Source organism: Streptopelia decaocto (assembly GCF_964273445.1).
Source record: "Streptopelia decaocto genome assembly, chromosome: 18".
Lineage (NCBI taxonomy): Eukaryota > Metazoa > Chordata > Aves > Columbiformes > Columbidae > Streptopelia > Streptopelia decaocto.
The window spans coordinates 383,299-389,839 of NC_138673.1; the positions used below are offsets into that span (position 1 = coordinate 383,299).

At 55.2% G+C, this 6,541-nt stretch overlaps 1 long non-coding RNA gene across 1 annotated transcript; it reads left to right on the forward strand.

Annotated features, from left to right (window-relative positions):
• The first annotated feature begins 426 nt into the window (after positions 1 to 426).
• On the forward strand, positions 427 to 4,095 carry LOC309447771. Its single transcript, XR_014185670.1, has 3 exons — positions 427 to 853; positions 1,671 to 1,845; positions 2,652 to 4,095. It is a non-coding gene; the product is annotated as an uncharacterized lncRNA (long non-coding RNA).
• The last annotated feature ends 2,446 nt before the right edge of the window (positions 4,096 to 6,541 follow it).

The following is a 6,541-nucleotide window of genomic DNA, read 5'->3' on the forward strand; positions in this document are numbered from 1 at the left end:
GGCTCTGCAGATGTCCCTTCAGCCCCCCAGGCTGGGATCTGTGACTCTGTGACTGTGCACTGCGGGTCCCCAGCACCCCCAGGATGTTCCACAGCCCACAGGAACTGCAGCTTTTCCTTTCCGGGCTGATTTCTGAAAAAAACATGGCTGTTGTTTTGGGCTTCACCTCCCGTCCTGCTACCCCGGGGTGACAGCGGGGCCGCTCCGGTCCCTTCCGCGGGCTCTGCCCGGTCGGAGCAGCAAGGCCGGCGGTGGGGAGGGGTTCCCGGGGAGGGCAGAGCGCGTCCCGCGGGGCTGCGGGGACGTTTCTAGGCAGGCTCCGCGCTAAACAGCCCCGTTGCTAGGGCAGGGGGCATTCCCAGACAGGCGCTGCGGTGGACAGACCCGTTGCTACGGCTGCGGGGCCTTCCAGGCCGGACCCCGCGCGGCGCAGCCTCTGTCGCCATGGTAACGGGCCCTTCCGGTGCGGGCGGCGCGCAGCATGGCGGTGCCCCTGCCGACGCGGCGCTGTGCGGCGTCCGGAGCGGGCGGCGTTCGGCACGGCCGGTGAGTCCCGGGCCGGGAGCCCCGGTTCCCCGGGGGCAGCGGGAGCCGCTTGGGGCGTGGCGGGAGAGCGCTCGGGCGGCTGAATTCCCGGCGTGGCCGGCCCGGGGAGCGGGGGCGGCTCCGGCTCTGCCCGGGCTCTCTCGGCCCCGTCTCTTGCGCTCTGGAGAAAGCGGGAACTTCCTGGAAGTGAAGAGACCGACTGAACAGCAGAGGCAATGCTGCTGTGCGGCGGCATTCTTTATTTCAGCAGCGCTGGGCAGCACTGGGAGAGACTTGCATCTGGGCAGGAACAAGCCCAGGTTCCAGTGTAAGTTGGGGAATGACCTATTAGAGAGCAGTGTAGGGGAAAGGGACCTGGGGGTCCTGGGGACAGCAGGGTGACCATGAGCCAGCACTGGGCCCTTGCGGCCAGGAAGCCAATGGTACCTGGGGTGGGTTAGAAGGGGGTGGTCAGTAGGTCAGAGAGGTTCTCCTGCCCCTCTGCTCTGCCCTGGGGAGACCACACCTGGAATATTGTGTCCAGTTGTGGCCCCTCAGTTCCAGCAGGACAGGGAACTGCTGGAGAGAGTCCAGCGCAGCCACCAAGATGCTGCAGGGAGTGGAGCATCTCCCGTGTGAGGAAAGGCTGAGGGAGCTGGGGCTCTGGAGCTGGACAAGAGGACACTGAGGGGGGACTCATTCCTGGGGATCAATATGGAAAGGGGGAGTGTCAGGAGGATGGAGCCAGGCTCTTCTGGTGACAACCAATGGTAGGACAAGGGGCGATGGGTGCAAACCGGAACACAAGAGGTTCCACTTAAATATGAGAAGAAACTTGTTCGCAGTGAGGGTGGCAGAGCCTGGCCCAGGCTGCCCAGGGGGGTTGTGGAGTCTCCTTCTGTGCAGACATTCCAACCCGCCTGGACACCTTCCTGTGTAACCTCATCTGGGTGTTCCTGCTCCATGGGGGGACTGCACTGGATGAGATTTCAAGGTCCCTCAGGATCCCTGGCATTCTGGGATTCTGTGAATCATCCTCCCCTCATTTTGCAGATGCTCTGAAAGCATTTACAATGGGTGCCTCTTTTGTAAGTGAATCACAGTGTGCATGAATTGAGCAGCTTCTCTTCACTCTCCATTCCCAGCTGCGCTCTCACGCGGGCAGCCCCGCTGGGGCCAATGCCCAGTGAGGATATTGATGTCGGCAACTTAGAAGCGCTGGAAAAATCCCGCAGTTTCAGTCGGTCATTGAGGCTGGCGAAGGAGAGCAGGGAGCCGCGCTGGGGGCAGACGGCCCGGCAGCACAGCAGCCCCAGCCAGGTACTCGCCCAAGGGGCTGCGCCGTGCGGGGTTTGGAGATCAAGGCAGCTGTTGCTGGGGCTGCATTTTGCCCCAAACTGTGCTCTGGAAAGAGCTGATGAGGGGCTTTGGCCCTTTTCTGATGTAGAAGTTTGCAGAGAGCAAATGTTTCAGGGAACCGGATGGCAGTTTTCTGGGAGGAGGGAGGCTGGCCAGGACCTGCCAAGAGACGTGGAGCAGAGTAGAGGAGTGATTCCTTGGAATCATAGAATCATTTGGTTGGAAAAGACCCTCAAGACCATTGAGTCCAACCATAACCCACCCCCAGCACTGCCCCATATCCTGAGAACCTCATGTCTGTCTGTCCAGCCCTCCAGGGATGGTGACTCCAGCACTGCCCTGGGCAGCCTGTTCCAATGCCCCACAGCCCTTTGGGGAAGAAATTGTTCCTCAGTTCCAACCTCAACCTCCCCTGGTGCAACTTGAGGCCGTTTCATCTTGTCCTAAACCCAGTAGTGTCAGAGGAACCAGAGCAGGAACCAGAGCTGTAGAGCACCTGCAGCAATTAACCCAGTTTGGCTGCAGAGAGCAGAGCTGCTCCTGGGCCGGGAAACCGCTGGGTCTGGGGGTGCGATGGGCTGGGGGAGGAGGAGGCGGCAGACGCGTGGAGGTGCCGAGGGAAGGCAGAGGTGGTAGATTCGAGTCTCTGCTGTCTTGGAGTTTGCGTCTCTTTCACAGCCTCTCTAACGCTCTGCAGCCGTTTTGTGTTTGGGTGTTTTGGGTATTTGAATTTTTCACGTATGTGTTTTTTTCACCCCTGTCTGAAGAGCCAAAGACCGACATCAGCCTGCCGCACGAGAAGCTGCTGCGGGCAAAGGAAATCAAGGCTCTCACTTACGAATACGCTGAAAAATGCAGTGCCAGTAGGGATACTTGTAGCACTTAATAGGCAATCTCTCTGCATCGTGAAAATTTACCAATCTTTGCTTCCCAGCCTTGCAAGCTATTGATCTGTTGTAGCTCAGTGTCTTTGAAAACTCTGTTATAGATCTTTTTAAAAGCCTTGTTTGGGATTACATTATATCGGTTGGATCACTGTTGTTCATACCTCTCCTTCCAACAACTGTTACAGATTTCTGAGCCACGACTTTCCTCTAAAAAGCTATGTTGACTCTACCTCAAGTCACTACACTTATCCAGGAGTTCCTACAAATTTCATGTTTATTAGAATTTCTACTGATATGGGGAATTAACAATTAACTAATTAACACTTAAGAACTAACACTTAAAGACACTTAGAGAGCTGACCCTTCAACCCACATCACTATTGCCCAGCCTTGCTCAGCTCTGTGTAACTTATTGGACGAGGAGTTCGCTGCCGCGTTGCAAGGACAATAATCCTTGGTGCATCCTTGGGTGCACTAGATTACAGAACCTTGGGCACAGGACAGGAGATAGGCCAGTTCTAACCAACGCAGCAGTCTGAGACCCAACCGACTCATCACACTGACCAAAGGTGACCTGTGCAGAGAAGAGGACCTGGGGTCATGATCCCTGCGCAGCTGCAACCGGGATGAGCCGGAGGTGGAGACTGTGGAAATGTCTCCTGAACTCATTGTAATAAGAACCGCCTCCCCGGGGACAGGTTATGAATATGTACAGGCGTTCCTAAAACTGTCATGAATATGTAACACCTTGCTGCATTTGACCAAGCTCACAGCTACTGGAAATTTACACACATATTAGGTGAAATGATTCCCCACGTGTCTGGCGCTGTAACTATATAAATCAATGCATACCGTCTTTACAATCTCAAGGGTTGTAAGGTCATCTCCGCGGCTCACTGCCGCTTTGCTCGGTGCAGAAATGAGAGCCGGCTGCCGGCCGTCCTGGTGGGGTTTGGTGAGGGCTCCCTGGGGATGGCCCCGCAGGTCTGGGCTCACCTGGGATGAGCTCTGTGACTTCTTCGTGCTGACTTCTCAATGTTAAGTCGTGCCAGCAGCCCCGCGAGGGCTGGGCGGCGGGAGCGCTCTGCACCGCTGCTCCCACGGCCGGCTCCCGGGCACGGCCGCTGCCCGCGCCGGCCCCGCCGCGACTCCTGCAGCGCGGCCCCTCGCCCTCCTGCTCTTGGCAGCCCTGGTGCGGCTGCTGCAGAGCACTGGCCGGCTTTCCGCTCCTGGTGGCTGGGAACAAAGTTTTGTCTTTGTCACATTGCTTGATAAAATTATTTTTGGCCTGCCTCTTGCAGTTCTACATTACACTTACTGAAATTCATAATGCTTTCTGGTTTTGTTCTTCTTTGAAGGTGATTTCTACCTTTTGAATGGCATCCCATAGTCTCCTCTCCTCTGTTTGGTGTCCCTATTGGCTCTGTTGACCCTCTCAGGATCTGGCTGTGGTTAAGCTGATTGCATTTATTCCAAACCTTCACCGCAGTGTTTGTAAATGCCCTCCCTACATTTTACCTTTTTATCTTCTCCTTTTAATCTCCTTTTAACAAGCTCGCAGTGGATATTTCCCACCGTTTCTACCCAGAGTTTCTCTGGTGTCCGGGAATACAACATATTCAGGCCACCAACTTTGCTGCTTGGTCAATAATAACACTTTTACAATATATTTATTGTCTCTACCTTGTTCCTGGTGTAATGCTGGCAGTTTCAGTCCTAGACCCTTTTTTTTAGGATTTTGAATTTGTAGGACCTCAAAGGATCCTCGCCCTGAGGGACTAAGCGGGGGGCTGTGTGCTCCTCCGCACCTGTTGGATGCCCTTCAGGGTCCAGCCCGTCCCACCCACCGCGGCGACGGCTGCGCGCACCAGCGTCCCGGCTCTGCCTGGGTCCGGTGCGGATGTCCGTGCTTGTGCAGGTCCCATCAGTTCCCAGTTTCTTCAGTTACTAATAAATGTGACCTCTCTGTCGCAACACCGTTCTCCTCCCAGGCGCAGAGGCTGTTTCTCCCTGTCTCTGCACATGGTGTTGGGATCATTTTGGAGAATTGCTCTGGGGACTCTGGTCTCTAACCTCCCATGTGACAGTGCACGTTTTGAGACACCTTTGGGACATTCATCTTGTGTTGTACTCAGGACTGCAACTCCTTTGCTGCAGTCTCTTCCAAACGGGGTTGCATCCATATGGCTGTACTTGGCGTCACCTATTTTAGGATCCAAACAGCCAGTTACAAAATCCTTCAGCACTGCAGCCCGTCTGGGACCCCTGCTCCACCCCTCTGTCTGCTGGGGAAGGTTCCCCTGTGGATCCATCACCCCCTTCCCCAGGCTGGGTGCCCTCCACCCATGAGATTTGCCTCCTTCACGGCACAAGAGCTCCAGGACTGAGGATGAGGGAGCTATGATGTCCCTAAAAGCCTCACTGATGTATTTCTCTGCTTCACAGAATCATCAAATGGTTTGGGTTGTAAGGGACCTTAAAGATCCTCTAGTGCTAATTCCCCTGCCACGGGCAGGCACATCTCCCACCAGAGCAGGTTGCTCAGAGCCCCGTCCAGCCTGACCCTGAACACTCCAGGGATGGGGCACCCACAGCTGCTCTGGGCAGCCTGTGCCACTGTCTCACCACCCTCATGGGGAAAGAATTCCTTCCTCATATCTAATCCAAATATCCCCTCCTTCAGTTTAAAGCCATTGCCCCTTGTCCTGTCACTATGTGCCCTCCAGCTTTCTTGTAGGTTCCCTTTAAGTACTGGAGGCTGCTCTAAGGTCTCCCGGAGCTTCTCTTCTGCAGCTGAACCCCCAGCTCTCTCACCTGTCCCCAGCAGAGCTGTTCCAGCCTCGGGTCATTCCTGGGGCTCCTCTGGCCCCTCTCCAGCAGGTCCGTGTGTGTCCTGTGCTGAGGACCCAGAGCTGGACCAGCACTGCAGGGGGTGTCACAGAGCGGGGCAGAGGGGACAGTCCCCTTCCTGACCTGCTGCCCACGGGGCTGGGGATGCAGACAGGACACAGTTTGCTTTCTGGGCTGCAAGTGCATGTTGCCAGCTCATGTTGAGCTTCTCAGCAACCAAGTCCTTCTTCTCAAGGCCGCTGTCAGCCCAGCCTGTATTTGTGTTTGGGATGTATGTATGTCCCTCAGACAGACATTGTCCCAAAGGACCGAATTCTGCCTGTAGCCAGTGAGCAGATGGCAAATGATCCTGGCCAAAAACCTGGTAAGTCTGTTTTGTGCAGCATGGCCCTGAACAGCAGAGGGCTCCAGGAAGCCCGAGTATCTCTGATTCCTTTGTTTCTCTTATGCTTGTCTAAATCATAGCTTTCCAGGACACCCACGTACTCATTATTGCTTTAAAATGTCTGTAGACCGTACTTTTAGAATCACTTCTCTCTTTGGTGTCTTGACAGGCAGCTTGGGACAGGCTGACATGGCTGTAATGAATCACAGAGGGGGAAAATAGAGATATGGAGCAAAGCAAACCTGGCTGAAAACAAATAAATGGTTTCTAAGCGAGGTTTGCAATCATTGTGAAAACTACCCAAAACAATTATTTGTGCATATTCTTCCAGTTCTGCAAAACACCCCGGGTGGCGGCTCAGTTCTCCAGAGCAGCAGCAGGACCCGCCTGTGCGGTACGGAGGGGGCTCTGCTCCACCTGCAAGCCGGACTGAAGTTCAGATGCCCGTGGCCATCTGTATTGGCTTCCTGCCACCGTTTATTCCATGTTTTCATCAGAGGTGCCTAAAAGCTGCACCTGGGTGCTCCCCAGGTCT